This window comes from Stegodyphus dumicola, chromosome 5 (assembly GCF_044657685.1).
Source record: "Stegodyphus dumicola isolate Sdum_Otavi_A_Nest chromosome 5, ASM4465768v1".
Lineage (NCBI taxonomy): Eukaryota > Metazoa > Arthropoda > Arachnida > Araneae > Eresidae > Stegodyphus > Stegodyphus dumicola.
The window spans coordinates 42,147,413-42,166,422 of NC_140772.1; the positions used below are offsets into that span (position 1 = coordinate 42,147,413).

Below are 19,010 nucleotides of genomic sequence, written 5' to 3' on the forward strand. Positions count from 1 at the left end.
TAATCCATTTCAGCGATTCAGTGGGCTGGAAAAAAAGGCCCTTTCCATGACAGCTAACACGCTTGAGCTTTAAAAATGTATGAAAAAATTTGTTTTTAATCCATTTCAGCGAATGAGTGGGCTGGGAAACATTTTCTTAGAGCTCAGGGGAAAAACGGCTCTTTCCATGACAGCTAACACTCTTGAGGTTTAAAAATGTATGAAAGAATTTGTTTTTAATTCATTTCAGCTATTGAGTGGGCTGGGGGAAAAAAGGCCCTTTTCATGAGAGCTAACATGCTTGAGCTTTAAAAATATAGGAACGAATTTATTTTTAATCCATTTCAGCGATTGAGTGGGCTGGGAAACATTTTCTTAGAGCTCAGGGAATGTGTCTCCAGGTTGAAAGCACAGCACACACGGATGGGAAGTCGAAACTCGAGTGGCTTAAAAAATAAATATACGAAATTTGGTTCATCGAGCTGACTAGGAAAAATTCTCAGAGTTCTGGAAATAATTCTGAGTTCAAGCATGTGACATGAGAACAGAAATGTATTACAATCATCATGTCATTATTGTTTTCGAAAGCCTAAAGAATTCCTCATGAAAGAACATCTTTTTTTCCTGGTTGTGGGATGGAGTAGAGTTGCTGCATCTTGAACAACCCACACTGATCTCAACAGAAACATGAAATGTTCTTATAGATATAAGAAATGAATTGAAAGTGAAAGTAAAAATGAAACTGTATTGGCTGGAAATATGTCTTGGCTGTTGAATGGGAAAAATATTTCCAGAGCTGGAAAAAAAAAAAAACCTCTTCTTTTTTTTCTATTAATTTGATGTCTTCACTTTGTTTACTTTGGAATGGAGAAACCCAAAGACCATGACTCATCCTTTCTAAAACATATAATTCCTAGAATGAGTCATGGTCTATTTTTAGAAACAGTGAGACAACATTCCCACACAAAAGGGGGGTAGGGTTAATTTTTATCATGTCTAGAAGACATGATAAAAATTAACAAAAAGTTTTACATCTCAGAATTTTTTTCTGAGCTTTGAAAATTTTTTCCCAGTCGGCAACCAAGTGAAAATTTTACAGCCAAGACGATTTGGCTTTTACTTTCACTTTCAACGCTTTTCTATAAAACTATTCCACATCTATTCAGAACCGTGCGGGATATCCAAGGTGCAACATGCTTTTTCTCTTTCTCTATCTCATCTGGACCTAGGACCACTCTTCTAGAAAGAGCTTCTGTGAACACAAGTTTCTTTCCGCTTTTTAATGTCTCACAGAATAGAAATCATTAATACGTTTAGGGGAAAATGTTTCCTGTTTGAAAAGCTAGGGCCCCTCGTTTGGATTTCATCAGCAACCGTTTATCAGGTTCTAGCGAAATTGGAAGATCCATCCATGGATCAGAATTTCCCATCTGTAATTTGGATGGATCAAGATTTCAACATAGTTTAAGAAAAATCCTTTAATCCTATTTGAAAGGAGATGTCATGATATTGAAAGACATTTTCCCATGACGGACATTGAGAGACATTGAAAGACATTTTTCCATGACGAAATCTCTCTATCCCACAGCTTCTTCTAAAGTGAACTTAAAGAGATTTTTCATACCGTGTTTTCAATTTTCCCCTCAAACCATACCGTTGACGACGTGTGAGACACAAACCATGACATAAATTACAGTTTCCATGACAGCTAACACTCTTGAGCTTTAAAAATGTATGAAAGAAGTTATTTTTAATCCATTTCAGCGATTCAGTGGGCTGGAAAAAAAGGCCCTTTCCATGACAGCTAACACGCTTGAGCTTTAAAAATGTATGAAAAAATTTGTTTTTAATCCATTTCAGCGAATGAGTGGGCTGGGAAACATTTTCTTAGAGCTCAGGGGAAAAACGGCTCTTTCCATGACAGCTAACACTCTTGAGGTTTAAAAATGTATGAAAGAATTTGTTTTTAATTCATTTCAGCTATTGAGTGGGCTGGGGGAAAAAAGGCCCTTTTCATGAGAGCTAACATGCTTGAGCTTTAAAAATATAGGAACGAATTTATTTTTAATCCATTTCAGCGATTGAGTGGGCTGGGAAACATTTTCTTAGAGCTCAGGGAATGTGTCTCCAGGTTGAAAGCACAGCACACACGGATGGGAAGTCGAAACTCGAGTGGCTTAAAAAATAAATATACGAAATTTGGTTCATCGAGCTGACTAGGAAAAATTCTCAGAGTTCTGGAAATAATTCTGAGTTCAAGCATGTGACATGAGAACAGAAATGTATTACAATCATCATGTCATTATTGTTTTCGAAAGCCTAAAGAATTCCTCATGAAAGAACATCTTTTTTTCCTGGTTGTGGGATGGAGTAGAGTTGCTGCATCTTGAACAACCCACACTGATCTCAACAGAAACATGAAATGTTCTTATAGATATAAGAAATGAATTGAAAGTGAAAGTAAAAATGAAACTGTATTGGCTGGAAATATGTCTTGGCTGTTGAATGGGAAAAATATTTCCAGAGCTGAAAAAAAAAAAAAAAAAACCTCTTCTTTTTTTTCTATTAATTTGATGTCTTCACTTTGTTTACTTTGGAATGGAGAAACCCAAAGACCATGACTCATCCTTTCTAAAACATATAATTCCTAGAATGAGTCATGGTCTATTTTTAGAAACAGTGAGACAACATTCCCACACAAAAGGGGTGTGGTAGAGTTAATTTTTATCATGTCTAGAAAACATGATAAAAATTAACAAAATTTTTTTTTTTTTTTTCACATCTCAGAATTTTTTTTCTGAGCTCTGGATATTTTTTCCCAGTCGGCAACCAAGTGAAAATTTTACAGCCAAGACGATTTGGCTTTTACTTTCACTTTCAACGCTTTTCTATAAAACTATTCCACATCTATTCAGAACCGTGCGGGATATCCAAGGTGCAACATGCTTTTTCTCTTTCTCTATCTCATCTGGACCTAGGACCACTCTTCTAGAAAGAGCTTCTGTGAACACAAGTTTCTTTCCGCTTTTTAATGTCTCACAGAATAGAAATCATTAATACGTTTAGGGGAAAATGTTTCCTGTTTGAAAAGCTAGGGCCCCTCGTTTGGATTTCATCAGCAACCGTTTATCAGGTTCTAGCGAAATTGGAAGATCCATCCATGGATCAGAATTTCCCATCTGTAATTTGGATGGATCAAGATTTCAACATAGTTTAAGAAAAATCCTTTAATCCTATTTGAAAGGAGATGTCATGATATTGAAAGACATTTTCCCATGACGGACATTGAGAGACATTGAAAGACATTTTTCCATGACGAAATCTCTCTATCCCACAGCTTCTTCTAAAGTGAACTTAAAGAGATTTTTCATACCGTGTTTTCAATTTTCCCCTCAAACCATACCGTTGACGACGTGTGAGACACAAACCATGACATAAATTACAGTTTCCATGACAGCTAACACTCTTGAGCTTTAAAAATGTATGAAAGAAGTTATTTTTAATCCATTTCAGCGATTCAGTGGGCTGGAAAAAAAGGCCCTTTCCATGACAGCTAACACGCTTGAGCTTTAAAAATGTATGAAAAAATTTGTTTTTAATCCATTTCAGCGAATGAGTGGGCTGGGAAACATTTTCTTAGAGCTCAGGGGAAAAACGGCTCTTTCCATGACAGCTAACACTCTTGAGGTTTAAAAATGTATGAAAGAATTTGTTTTTAATTCATTTCAGCTATTGAGTGGGCTGGGGGAAAAAAGGCCCTTTTCATGAGAGCTAACATGCTTGAGCTTTAAAAATATAGGAACGAATTTATTTTTAATCCATTTCAGCGATTGAGTGGGCTGGGAAACATTTTCTTAGAGCTCAGGGAATGTGTCTCCAGGTTGAAAGCACAGCACACACGGATGGGAAGTCGAAACTCGAGTGGCTTAAAAAATAAATATACGAAATTTGGTTCATCGAGCTGACTAGGAAAAATTCTCAGAGTTCTGGAAATAATTCTGAGTTCAAGCATGTGACATGAGAACAGAAATGTATTACAATCATCATGTCATTATTGTTTTCGAAAGCCTAAAGAATTCCTCATGAAAGAACATCTTTTTTTCCTGGTTGTGGGATGGAGTAGAGTTGCTGCATCTTGAACAACCCACACTGATCTCAACAGAAACATGAAATGTTCTTATAGATATAAGAAATGAATTGAAAGTGAAAGTAAAAATGAAACTGTATTGGCTGGAAATATGTCTTGGCTGTTGAATGGGAAAAATATTTCCAGAGCTGGAAAAAAAAAAAAAAACCTCTTCTTTTTTTTCTATTAATTTGATGTCTTCACTTTGTTTACTTTGGAATGGAGAAACCCAAAGACCATGACTCATCCTTTCTAAAACATATAATTCCTAGAATGAGTCATGGTCTATTTTTAGAAACAGTGAGACAACATTCCCACACAAAAGGGGGGTAGGGTTAATTTTTATCATGTCTAGAAGACATGATAAAAATTAACAAAAAGTTTTACATCTCAGAATTTTTTTCTGAGCTTTGAAAATTTTTTCCCAGTCGGCAACCAAGTGAAAAATTTCCAATCGGCTTTTACTTTCACTTTCACTTTCAACTCTTTTCTATAAAAGCATTCCACGTTTTCTGTTCAGAACCGTGCGGGCTCTCCATGGTGCAACATGCTTTTTCTCTCTCTACCTCATCTGCAGCTAGGATGTTTTTCCTTCTTCAAGAAGTGGAATTCTTTGGGAATACCTTACAATTTCACGAGCTAGCTGTTTCTTATATTTCGAGGAGATTTCAATGAAATTGTTTATAGATGTCACCTATTGCAGATGGGGAAAAAGTCTATACTGGATCGCTGGAGACATCTCATCCAGATAGGTCACGTTATATTTTTTCCCACACCTAAATAAATTGGACATGAGCCATCCTTCTGTTTTCTCATCCAACAAAGATAGACACTACAGACCGTTTTGGGTTTTCACTCTTCGCGAACCGAGACGAGCCGCAGCGACACTTTGCGTTTTCTATGAGCGCAATAATGGATCACGTGAGCAGCCATTTTGTTTCCCATCTCACCCAGATAGGTCATGTTGTATTTTGTTTCCTGCACCTAGCCAATTTCGGACATGAGCCATCCTTTTGTTTTCTTTTTTCTATCGAACCAAGATGGACTCTGGAGACAATTTTGTTTCTCAACGGAAAAGTAAATTTTCTGAATGGGTGCCGGTGTTCGAATACTTTTGTGACCGACTGTACGTACATAAGTTCGTACAGACGCCACGAAAAATTCTCTTCAAAATTAATTTTAAAGCAGTTTTATAATCTTTTTGAATCAAAAGAGTATTTTATTCTGTCTTTACGTACAGATATCACGCAAAAACATCGTTAAATTGCATTCGATAGTGGTCAAAATGGATATTTTCGTTGAAATATGCTGCCTGAAACTTTTCGCGATATCAATACTTCCTTTTTACTTCTTACAAGAAAGTAAAAAGGGGACTTACAGAAAGAAAAGGAAAAGAAGTAAGAGAATTTTCTTTCAAAAAAGTAACGATTGTGTCCATGAGTGTAGTCAAAAGGGGAGGAAGCTGTTGTTATTTACATTAAATAGAGGCTTGCAAGTGTGTGTAGTGAGTATTTTTTGTAAAGCTGAATAGATGTGTAGATGGGAGAAAATTAATTATAAAAATATAAATATTGGGGTTTCAGTCACATAACAGTATAAGTCTAGTTTAGAAGCTAACTTTTGCTATGGTAGAAAAACTAAAATTTAAAAATATTTTAATTATTTTTTTTAACATGGGAAACAATATGTTTGCCTCTACCTTGAGACACAGTAACAAAAGACACATAATATCAAAAGACATATAATGTCAGGCAAAATTATATATTAACTAAAGTAACATCATCTATTGCGGTTTCCAACATATTCATGTGGGATGGCATCATTCATTATAATGAGATGACGCGACAAGCTGTGAGGATAAATCTTTTACTTTTCCGATGATAGAAGTCAGACGATTCCGCCATTAAGACGATGACGCGATTAAAAGATGTTTGAATGTAAAGGCGATTCCTTCTCTTCATCTGTAAATATTCTCATCTATTTCCTTCTACGTATATAATTACTTTGTAGTTTGTTGTAACTATTCATGTTTCATTAAATATTCAAGTTTTACGTAAATCGGACTAGTTTATTAGCCCCTAGACAGCCACATCGGAAGAAAGTTTACAGACATCATATTCCTAGACAGTAAGTACCGATTCTACAGATTTAAGCGCTCAGGCCGCGATGAGCCTAGGAAGAAGCATGATGAATATCGCAAAAGAATACACGCGCTATACCTAGTAAGATTAAAGAGCCAATGTGTTATAATTGTGGAAGTTTAGGTCATAAATCTAATTCGTGTAACAATAAGAGTAAAGGATTTAAGTGTTTTAAATGCGATTTGTTTGGACACAAAGCCGTAGATTGTTCGAAAACATCATCTAAAAGTATCCAAGATGCCAAAGCTGTTACTCCAATAACTCAGACTTGTCAGAAAGAAATGCATAAAACTGTTAATTTGGGTTATTTGCAGATTGATGCTGATACTGGTAGTCAGGTAACGTTAATCCGAGAAGATATATATAAGAAAATAACTTAAGTCGGCAGATCTACAGTTAACGGGGTTTGGTAATGGTAATTATACTATACTAAAATTTGATGGTGAATTCCAAATTGATGGTTCGTTATTTAAATTAAATATTTGCGTTATCGCAGAAAATAAAAAATCTGATAGTGATTCCGAAGGGCATAAAAATGCTCATTGCAATGGAAATGGATCTGAAGAAGGATATGGAAAAGTTGTTAATTATGTTTTTTTTACTTCTAAAACCAGAAACTGATCCTGTTAGTATAGTTCCTGTTACAGTACAGAATGTGATCAAACTGGATACTTCATTTACAATCAAAGCAAATGGCAATGATTCCCTGACTGTGAATTCTGACGACGTTCCGAGTGATGTAGCTTCTGATATAAATGAAAATGATGCTATTAAAGATGAATTAGTGCAAAAAGGAAACTCAAGCACAATACAATTAACTCTGAAGCCAACGAGGAGAAACACCACTGCAGAAGGAGATTCTGAAGCGAAGCATTTTCCCGAACAAGAGTAATTTGCTAAAGATGATGAATCAAATGCGAATTCTACTAGAACAATTTCAGTAAAATACTTTGCAATAGAGAAGCAAAAGAAGCCACTGGAGACGAAGAAACTACAGAGACCAACGAAGAGGAGAAGATTGAAAAGGAGAAGTCGATCAGAAAACCTGACGACAACGACGTTGATACAGAAAGCAAAGACGGAACAAAAGAAACTAAAGAAGGTGAGAAAAAAGAAGCGAAAAAGCAGATTCAGAAGATATAGGAAGAAACCCGAAAGGCTTTGACAATGAAATACCAATTTTGATGATTCCTGATTATAAACTTTTTCCCAGGATGACAAAATTTTCCCTATTTGACTAATGGACTATTATTTTAAAGACATGAACTAATTTAAGAAGACTGAAGATGATGTCTAAGGATGAAATGTATGAAGGAAGACGACTTAAAGAAGATGATTTTTAGAAGACGCATACGAATGACGGATTTTGAAGATATCTAAGACGCATTCAGAAGACGTATCCAGACGGTATCTAAGAAGACGCATTCAGAAGACGTATCCAGACGATGTTTAAGAAGACGTAAATACGAAGACGAATTGTTCCAGACAACATCAAAGAAGACGTGTTTGTGAAATGTATGTATTCAGATAGACTGTTAAAGATGAACGAACACTGAAAGAGCATTGAAGAAGAGATAAAGCCGTTATTTTTGAGCATGTTAAGATGATAAGGGAAGATGGCTGAAATAAACCATTTAAGACGACTTTTCCCTCAATAGTAACTAAAAATCTCTTTTTTTTTTTTTTTAATTTTATTTTTCAGATCCCTAGATGAGATAGTGGTGCTACGAGAATGCGAGGCCGCATTCCATCAGGATGGACGAGCAGTTGTGGGTTGGCATCGTTCATTATAATGAGATGACGCGACAAGCTGTGAGAATAAATCTTTTACTTTTCCGATGATAGAAGTCAGACGATTCCGCCATTAAGACGATGACGCGATTAAAAGATGTTTGAATGTAAAGGCGATTCCTTCTCTTCATCTGTAAATAATGTCATCTATTTCCTTCTACGTATGTAATTACTTTGTAGTTTGTTGCAACTATTCATGTTTCATTAAATATTCAAGTTTTACGTAAATCGGACTAGTTTATTAGCCCCTAGACAGCCACTCGGAAGTAAGTTTACAGACATCATATTCCTAGACAGTAAGTACCGATTCTACATTCATATATTTTTCAGAAAACAACATCAGACAAAATCATAAATCCATACAGTGCAATAGCAATATGCATATCAGCAAAAATAAATAAGTAAATAAATTACAGAGTTTATTTAAGACTTTATTACAGAGTTTAATTTTAGTATTAATTATTTTTTAATTAAGCATTTTATTTATTTATTTATTTAACCGTCATAATTTATTATATTTGTACTAGTTTATCAAGTTGAGACATACTGTATTAATATATGCTTTTTAGAGAGATAGGAAACATAGATTAATCTTTGTCTCTCATTTTGCGGAAGGAGCAAAACCGCAAATCGATACATTCATCAAGGCCCAAGATCGTGTTTTTCACCTCTCGAGAAATTCCTCAGAGGCAGGCCCGCGCCGACAATAGGTGCAAGGTCGTGTGTGCAATCATTAAAACAAGCGTTTCGTCTCGCTGCCTGTATGAACAGGAAAATTCTTGTCTTATTTGATCGCCCCTCCGGGGCTCGACTCAGGTAAAACATGGGAAGCTACTGATTAGTATCTGTACATAGGCAGTTTCGGCCACGGGTGTTTAAAATCAGTCTCCACAGGACCGGAGTCATCGCAGGTGATGGCTGTTTCAGGCTCGACAGGGACCGTCTTGCCCGTTCCGTTCGTTCTGGTGGAGCTATATAGTCACATAGTCATTGTAGTCCGGGGAGAAATACCCCCGTCGATGGAGTTGGCGAATTCAGCGAGCCTTTAAACTGCTTGAGGCTTCCAGTGGGCGCCTGGAGCCTCAAAACTGCATATTCATATACTTCCCTTGGTTTTCCCCTGAGGGCGCCTAAAGCCGACATCTGTATACCATGACGTAGCGCTAGCAGGACGGATTGGTGGTCCAAGCTGTCTGACAGTGTTTAAGTGACTTCGTTCTGCTGTCCGCGGTTGGGGCCCCTGTTGATGGCAGATGTGTTTACCATTCCTCCAGAACGGGAAGTTAGAACGTGAGTTGCTGACTATTTCTGTCGACTCAGGTTAGACTTGGCTCGACCGATAGGTTAGCGGCTTCTTGGATCGCCTTTAAGGGTTGGGGCGTTTAACATTGTTTAACATTGTTTAGGCAGGCTCGACCCTGCCAGGTCTGAGTGCCCTTCCTCTTCGCCCACTGTCTTACTTCACCGAAAGTTATGACCAGGGCAAGAGTTCGTCTCTGGTCTTCTCTTCTGTCTGATTTGAACGTGAAAATACTTGATGTCGATGCGTATGTAAGAGTAGACGCATTTGATAAATTGCTTAATCTTTATTTTTTGTCTACTGTTGCAATTGAAGTAATTTGTTGCAACATTTATCTTTTTTGTGATTGCTTGTACTTATTGTTTTTCTACATAAAAAAGAGCAAGTGCAGTTACATATTATGCTAACCCGCGAACAGACGCACTGGGTCAAAAAGAACCGGTTCGGGATTTTTGAAGAAAAAATTGTAAATCTTCAGAAAACGTTTTACATCTGTGCCAATAGTAAATTTTAGGATCAACCATGAAAAAATATGCCCATTAAAATTTTTAATTTCTAAAAATGCATTTATGGAATAAAATGTCTTAAAGGAATAGTCATTTATATTATATATTAGCTTATTAAAAAAATACTTTATCTCTGTGTCGCTTCTTTACTTTCTTTATCAGCTCTATTATTTACGCTGCATCGATTCTTTATTTTCTTAGTTAGCTCTGAAGCTAGTGTGTTATTAGCTCTGAAGTTTACGCTACATTGATTCATTATTAGCACTATAGACACCGAGGAATTTCGAAACTAGATGATTTTGCTTTGATCTCATCACTTAAATTCGCGGCTAAATCAGTAACTCTTTCCGCAACTGTATTTCGAGACAATGAAATTGATTGAAAAGCCTTCACATTTCCAGGACAAACAATGTCTTCAGGTTTCATTAGGCATTCCTTGATGAAATCACCGTCAGTAAAAGGCTTCGAATGTTTAGCTATCAACTCGAACAAGACATAGCTTGCATGTACCGCCGCTTCACTTTCTTGCAACACTTGACTAAACATGGACTGTTGCTTTTTCACTCCTAACTTGAGCTCTTTCAACTTTTCTTCTCTCATTAATTCTTCGTAATTGTTATATTTCGATTTGTGTTGTTCGTAATGACGTTTAATATTATATAACTTTGGTACATTAATAGCATTATTACATATCAAGCAGATTATTTTATCTTTTATTTCACAGCAAAAATATTCTAATTCCCATTTTACTTGGAATATTCTATGTTCGTCAGCGATTTTTCGTTTAATTTTACTACCAATTGGTTTTGATATAGACATACTGAATACAAAGGGCTGGAATAAACCCGGTTAACGTTAAAAAGTTAACAAAAATTTATTCTTTCCACAAGAGATAAATCAAAATGCTGAAATATTTCTTCAAAAATATTCTAACAATATCACAAAATGTCAAACGTTTAGCAAAAATCAATTCAAAACAGAGAAACTAATTCTATCTCACAGCGAAATCGCTACAAATCAATCACATCATACTGAGATGAGTTGTTTGTTCTCGGCTTTTATAAGCTTTATATTTAATTTCTCGAATATACTGGAAACATCTATAAATATTTGGATTTTTGTGGGTGGCAACAGCAATTACGAGATATTTATTTATTAGGTATTAAATGCACGCGCTGTTCTATTTTTAACCTTCCAACGCAGCTGTCTTTTCAAAAATCGTCTGCGTTGCTAAGGCAACATGAAGCAAATCTAATTACAATTCTAAATAAAAAAAAAAGAATAAAAAAACAAATAAATAACTATGAAATCCGTAACAATATGAATTAAGTAATAATTAATAATAAAGCAAAGTGCATGCACATGCATGCACCAATATATCGTACAAAACTATGATTGGAAAACTGAGACCATGAGTTCGGCCACATTCGGCTATCCGGGGATGCGTACAAGTTCTGAGTGCACGTGTCCCCCAAAAGCCGAAGGTAGCTGAACGCAAACTACTCACACGCATTTGTAATTTAAAGTAGTGTGTGTGTGTCAGCTCGCTGTGAGTAATGTAACAACACTGAATAAATTATCGTTAATTACTTAGCAGTAAACATTTCATTTTTTTCTTCGTTGATATGTAATTTTATTATTATATATTATTATTTGCCGATATATTGGCCGGGCCGCAAAAATATTTGTTGTGGGCCTCATGCGGCTCGCGGGCCTCGAGTTTGACATCCTTGCTTTAAATATTCACAAGATATATATGAAATGTATTATAATGATTTCCTGTCACACACTATGTTAATTCATCGCAATGGCAACTGGTGGCATTTTGATTAAATATATTTACTGCATTAATTACTGACACAAATTAGTACTGTCTTTAACAAAGAAAAAACAGTTTTACTGGGTTTAATTCCCGCAAGTACATTTAATATACTAGATGATTTAACTCTTCATTACTTAAAAGTTTTAGAATGATTTGTAAGCCACACTACGTCATTTTCCAGCCATCAGTAACTTCGTTCCCCGTACATGTGGATTTTATAATAAACCGGCGTGCATCTTTAGATTAGAATATTTATACTCTTGCCATGTTAGTGAACTATCATAATAGTAAATTTTAAAATTTATTTATACCTAAATCGCTCGAATGTATGACTAATTATAAATTTTACAATGAGTTTCGACAAAGATGGGTCCCGAATTTATCATTACGAAGCAAAAGATAGAAGAGTGTTTCCTTTGAGCAGAAAACCGATTTAAAGGTGCACGAAGCGGCATTTTGGTTTTTGCTTACAATTACAGCGGTTTCTGCCGAGTTTCTCTGAAGGTACTATATAAATCTTATTCCTCTTTTAATTGAATGTAAAGCATTGCTACTTGTTACTACGCTTCATCTGAGGTACCTCTAATCTCTCTGTTTGAATATATTTTCTGATATTCATTTGCTCGTTATTTCATTGGAGTATAATGGTATTTTGCTATAAACAGGAGAAAATTATTATAAATTAATCTTTTTAGAATTAAATATCTGGATATGAAAGTAAATAAATATATTGATTTAATTCTTAAAGAAATAAATGCTTTGAATTTTTGCATGTAGGCGAATCTCAATGTAACATTGATGGATATAACTCTTAAATGCATTCCTTCGTAAAGAGGTGGCAGAAGAGAACGAAAAATAATGCATTTTTTTCTCATGATATAATTATTTTCATTTATATTTTGTATTCGTTGTAGTTTATGACATTTTCCCATTGGACTAATCTTTGGAATATGGTTACAGGTAGTTTGGCGACATTTTGGTAAGGCGATAAAAGTTACTAGCTAGGACTTTAGTAGTGTACATGGATAAAGTCAAGAGTGTGCGCAATGCCATTTTTGTGCAATTCTGGGATGTTTTTTTTAAGTGAAAATAGGTCGACGTGTACATGGATGATACCGTGTATGTGTATGTGTGTGTACCGCGTATTCTTAAAAACGCGGCAAGCAGTTTGCGATTCTGCACTTTCTCCCAATTTCGCACCCAATCTTCGTCATGATTAAGCATTTTTGTTCCATAAAAGTTCTAGTATAAGCGTAATTCGGCTAGCAGATTGTTGGAAAAAATGTTGAGTAAAAAATAAACGCCTTTACTTCGTGAAAACAAATTGCCGTCCAAAACAAAACTAGCAGGTTGCTATATCAGGGTTGGTTGCCAAATTTTCGCCAGAAAATCGCCAAGTAATATTTTGTGGTTGATGCTTGTAGTAAATTCATAAATAAGTGATTCACATATTGGTTATAGATAAATAACTTGAAAACAACATTTGCCAAAAAATGTATAATTTTCTCAGTAACGTTTCCCCATGAATGTTGTTTCTTTTCTGCACTGTCTTCTGTACTTCTTTTCTACTTTGAATTCTATATTGTTAGCCATTCTGAAAAGTTTCGTGATGAGTTCTTTCTGAAATAGTTTCAAAATAGATATTTTGTCAATTGAAGAATTCCAAATTTTTAACTGGTAATAATATGTAACCAGGTTAAGGGCAAACGTCAAAGTTACTAAGCCGGTAAACATTTTTTCAACAAATCTCTAAACCATTCATCTTCAAACTGTGTCTTCTGCAGAATCCTGAGGTCTCATGCCATGACTCGAGAAGTTAAAAATTTGAAACTTTTCAGATTATTATTATTATTATTATTATTATTTTTACATTTACTTTTTTGAAGTTTTAGAGTAGTTCAGCCAAAAAAAAGGGGGGGAAGGCATTTTCTGAAATAACAGTGGTTTGAAACCTCTACTTTGAACCATAGTGAAGAACAAAAGGGTTATCTACTGCTAATAAGTGTAGTATGGAGAAGACTGAAGAAAAGACGGTTTAATCCTAGTATCCGGTGCACACGGGATTTGGCTACTTTTGGCGACTTTATGATGAGCAGTAAAAACGCGACATATATGATGAATAGTAAACGGGTCATTCAAAGAATATATATAGTTATACATAGTATATACTATGTTTTTATATATACACATAGTATATAGTGTATAGTATATGTTGCGTATGTGTATAGTATATACAGTGGATGGACAAAAATATGGAAACACCTTGTGAAATGCATGTTTGAAAAGAAAGATTGATTTTAATGAAATATGTAGGTGGCGCTGGCGTTTTTGACTACTGACGCCACCTATACAACTTCGTAAATGTGCTAAACAGTTCAGTTGTTGTCGGAGTACTGTTATGTGAGGTTGTCATTGCATTATGTCAGAGTTAACAGACTTTGAACGTGGGCAATTTGTTGGAGCACGTATGGTAGGTGCTTCGGTAAGCAAGGTAGCCGAGGTGTTTAGTGTATCGAAGATTTATTCCGCATATTTGAAAAGCGGAAAAACATCATCTGCTAAATCACAGCGCGGACGAAAGTGTGTCCTAAGTGATCGTGACAGACGATCATTAAGGCCAATTGTGACGAAAAATAAGAAGACCACAGCTGCAAAAGTTACTGCTGAAATGAATGTTGTGTTACCGAACCCTGTGAGTACCAAAACAATTAAAAGGGGAAAACATAAACAGGGTATTGCTGGCCGTGCTGCAATTGAGAAGCCACTCATCAGTGATGCTAATGCCCGTAACAGGAAAAGGTGGTGTTTAAGTCATAAAGCCTGGACTATAGAGCAGTGGAAGCGAGTAATATGGTCTGACGAGTCTTCTTTCACACTGTTTCCCACTTCTGGCCGAGTTTACGTCTGGAGAACGCCATCTCAAGCCTATAATACAGACTGCTTGTTGCCAAGAGTGAAATATGGCAGGGGTTCTGTTATGGTTTGGGCAGCCATATCGTGGTTCTCTGCTAGCCCCATGATAACTGTGTCAGGGCACATGACTGCCAAGACTTATGTGAACATTGTGGCCGATCAAGTTCATCCATCCCATGGTACAGACTTTGTTCCCCGATGGTGATGGTGTCTTCCAAGACGACAAAGCCCCTGTTCACACAGCTCACATTGTCCAGGACTGGTTTTCTGAGCACGAGGATGAGTTGTCCCATCTCCCCTGGCCACCACAGTCACCAGACCTGAATATTATCGAACCTTTGTGGTCTACATTGGAACGGAAAGTGTGTTCTCGTTATCCACCGCCAACATCGTTATCTGAACTTTCCACCGTTTTGCAGGAAGAATGGTATAATATTCCCTTGGCAAACATACAGGAACTGTATTTATTCATTCCGAGAAGACTGCAAGCTGTTTTGGATGCCAACGGGTTTCCTACACCATATTAAGCAAAGAAACATGTTTTTTTAAAGGTGTTTCCATATTTTTGTCCAACCCCTGTATATAGAAGTTCTTTGGATCATTTTTGGTATTGGCGATAATTTTCAAAATCGCGCCAAGGCTGCACCGTGTACTAGGATTTTACCGAAAAGGCAATTTTCTGGTTTGGAAGAAGTTTTAATATTTATTTTGATTATTAAATATAAAATTATGAGTATTTCAATTTCAAAAGAGAGCTACAATTCTGACAGAAAAGTATGTCGTTGTTTTGGATAGTTAAGTATCTTTGAAGTGGTTAAATAATTATGGTTGAAATGAACTCTACAGTACCCCTTAGTGAATTGTTTCTTTTTTGACAGACTATCAGCACCAGGAAGGATCGGCATCAATTTCAAGATGGTGCCGATCCTTCTACCTGCTATACAAAACCAAAACAAGAAGTCAAAGACTTGCACAAACTCGGTGTCCATGTACACATTGACCTATTTTAACTGGAAAAAAATCAGAGAATTGCACAATCTCGGCATTGTGCACTGCCTTGACTTTCTTTGTGTACACACCGATTTATTTTCACTTAAAATCAGGAAGCTAAAACCAAGATAAAACTATCATGGTAACCGGAAATGAGATGGAATGATAACCAAAATGTGTCGCCAATGAATTGCACAAATGAGGCATTGTGCACTGCCTTAACTTTGTCTATGTATACATCAATCTATTTTCACTTAAACAAAATCAGGAAGCTAAATTAAAGTTAAAACTATCATGTTAACCACAAAATATTCGCTGCTGTCTTAACACACAGAGATTAACAAATAACCAAAAATACACAAACAGAGAGTAATTAATAACCAAAAATACATATTTCTTAAAATAAAAACATTAAACAACAAATCTTTTAACAAAAGTTAATGCACAGAGACTAATAAATAAATGAGACGTCAATTTTTAACATACCTTTTTTTTACATGCATACGTTCACGCTTCCCACCACCATCTCCGTCCTCCATGTAATTTAAATTATTGGTTGTTTTGGCTCATCTGCTGTTAATGGTGGATAAATACGTATAATAGCTTCCAAGTCAACATTCATCCTGTTACTTGCCTCAGACATACTCAAATGATGATACCTATGTCAAAATACAACCACCAACGCACGTGCAACCAAACACAGCAGTTGAAAAGAATGGTAAGAATAAAAAAAAAACCAGTCTATATGAAAGGGTTACTATTACAAAAAATAGCCAAAATCTCAATTTATAACAAAATGTTTGGCGATATTTGCAGAAGCAACCCCTTTTTAGTGATGAAAACTAAAAAAGAAAAAAAAAAAAAAAAAAAAAGACAGTTTTCCCCAAGACTAGCTTCGCCAACATTATCATCATTAGGGTTACCGAAATACCTATTTCACGTAGTGGGCTTCCAGATTTCACGAACAACCAGTACCACTTGGCGATTTTTTCAGACGGAAACCAGAGGGTACTATACAGTAAAGATCAGCCGTAATTATAAACATTGTTTTGAATTAGAAGCACTTAATGAATAAACAATGTAAACACATAAACAGTCATAATGCTTATTAAAAAAATATTTAAAAGGTTGGTTTTATAATATTGAGGCATTTATTTTAAGTTTTATTAACAGTAAAGCTTTATGTAAACAGTGTCATATCATTTCTTTGATTTGTGTTACATATATTCTCTTAGACTAGAATGTTGAGGAAAATAAAATTATGCAAGAGAGAGTTTCAGACCTAGCATAGTTTAACTGCTACTTGACCCTTGTGGAGTAAAACAGCCCTAAATACAAGAACTAGTGTCAGTACATTATCTAACAAAAAGTATTTGGGCACCTATGATAGAAAGGAAAAACAGAACTTGGCGGCAATTGAATTGGAAGTTGATCTGTCAGCACCATCCTTATCTTCAGGGCAGATGTTTTCATTTTATTTGGCTTATAATTCCTTACTAAATATAGTATTTCATCTCGATGTATTCCGTCTTTGATATGATTTAAATCAAATTCCTCGTCATTATAATTTGCTTCCGATAGTGAAGAAAGTGACACAGAGGTTATTGAAAACGAAAAAATTTCAATTGACAAATTAGTCGGTATTCTCGACACAGCAATTATAGGACTTGAACAGCGAAACTTTTTAACTGAACAAGAAATTATGTCTGCTTATAAAATTAAAGAGAAAGTATTATCACATAAAAAGAAGCAACTTAAACAACTTACATTGAAAGAAATGTTTAATAAAGTAAACAAATAAATATTAGCTTTTTTTTTTTTTTTTGTAAATTTTGATACCCTTAAATCATAATTGTTCTTTATTTCATAAATTACGGTTTCATATTTTTAATTTTATAATTTCTGCATGCCATCTTGCCAGATTTAAACTGATGTTCTATAATCCGGAAAAATCGATAATCCAGAATCGCCAAAGTCCCGACGTGTCCGGATTAATGACCTTGACTGTACTTATTACTTTTACTTTTTGGCCACTAATAATTGTTGTTAGTTTAGTTTCATGAGAGTGGCAGCAGGGCAATTTATAGAATTAGGAAAATATGTTTCTGTAGTTAGTTAGGCTTTATTGATGATTAATTGTATGTTATGTACCTGAGTGATATTTTATTAAATAAATGAATACTTTAGAATATAGTAGTCTCTTTAGAGTCTGTAATACGCTGGTAGCGTAATAGTTTGACACGTAAGCGAACACACCTTAAAGAAAATACCTTAAAACACTCACATTGAAACTACTGAGTGAGACTCGTTGGGAAAGTTATATAGATTCTCTGAAACCATTAAATTTTGAAATAGAAAGTATTGACTATGCTTTATCAAAAATTTATAAAAATGTAGATAATATGATTCGAAATGAGACCAGTGGTTTATTGATCACAATAAAACAATTTAAGTTTTCATGTTTGATCATCTAATCCGATGAGTAAACTACTTTATTCAGAAGATTTTGATTTATTCTGAGCTACTGATTTATTAAATTGTTAATTAACTTTTTAAAAAAGAATTAAGATCGCATGAATTCTCTGACAACATTATCTTAGAAGCTGGAAAATTAGCTAGCAAAATAAACGTAGAGAAAAAACTTTGAATTGATTACGCTGCTTCGTGTTTTATCTAAAAAAACAAAATATTTTGTATACAAATGTAGATGAACCTATACAAGATTCAAAAGAGAAATATAAAATAGATCTTTTTTTTTTTTTTTTTTTTTTTTTTTTTTTTGCTGTAGATCATGTGATCAGTGCACTGGAGCTGAGATTCAAGTAACTGAACAGTTACAATGACTGATTTTTATACCATGTCCAATGAATTCAATAAAAATGAATTATTGGCGCATTTTAAAGATCAGGAAAATGTCTTAAGAGATGGTGATTCCTCCGATCTTAATGCTTTAGAATTGGCTGACGAAATAGTCCTTGTTCCTTCATTTTTAATCCTCTGAGCGGCACAGGATTTTAGATCCGTCATGAAGACCGGTATTTAAACAGCATTTATTAATTTTGTATATTTACTTATTTTAGTCTGTATTTTCATAAACTTACATTCATTAAGATGATATTTACATTATTAAAGAAAGTAAGAAAGCAAAATATCTTAAATTAGAAGCTAATATATGCCAAGTAGCAAAGCTTCTGATGACCAGATAAAGCCGTTTCAGAGGGTTAAAAAAAGAAAAGAGGTCTAGTTGATGTTCTTAAATTCATTACTTCCCTTAACAATGGGAGAATTAAGCATTGCTTTAAGAATTTTGCTAACCCTGCTCATAGCTGTTGCTACCAGTGAAGGATCTTTTTCTGAATTAAAAAAAAAAAAATAAAACAATTACTGAAGAACCATGTCTTCTCAAAATCATCTTAATGGGTTAGCAGTGTTTGGCCTTGAG

At 35.0% G+C, this 19,010-nt stretch overlaps 1 protein-coding gene across 4 annotated transcripts in view; it reads left to right on the top strand.

The window, feature by feature from the left end:
• The first annotated feature begins 11,866 nt into the window (after positions 1–11,866).
• Positions 11,867–19,010, top strand: part of LOC118182476 (testis-expressed protein 10) — a 130,899-nt gene continuing 123,755 nt past the window's right edge. For 2 of the 4 annotated variants that reach the window (XM_035351820.2, XM_035351822.2), the window contains exon 1: positions 11,867–12,169. The gene's annotated coding sequence lies outside the window, so the exon portion shown is untranslated. Of the gene's footprint in view, positions 12,170–12,220; positions 12,242–18,356; positions 18,604–19,010 lie in introns of those variants that run through there. The other 2 variants (XM_035351819.2, XM_035351821.2) reach the window with 2 other exon arrangements.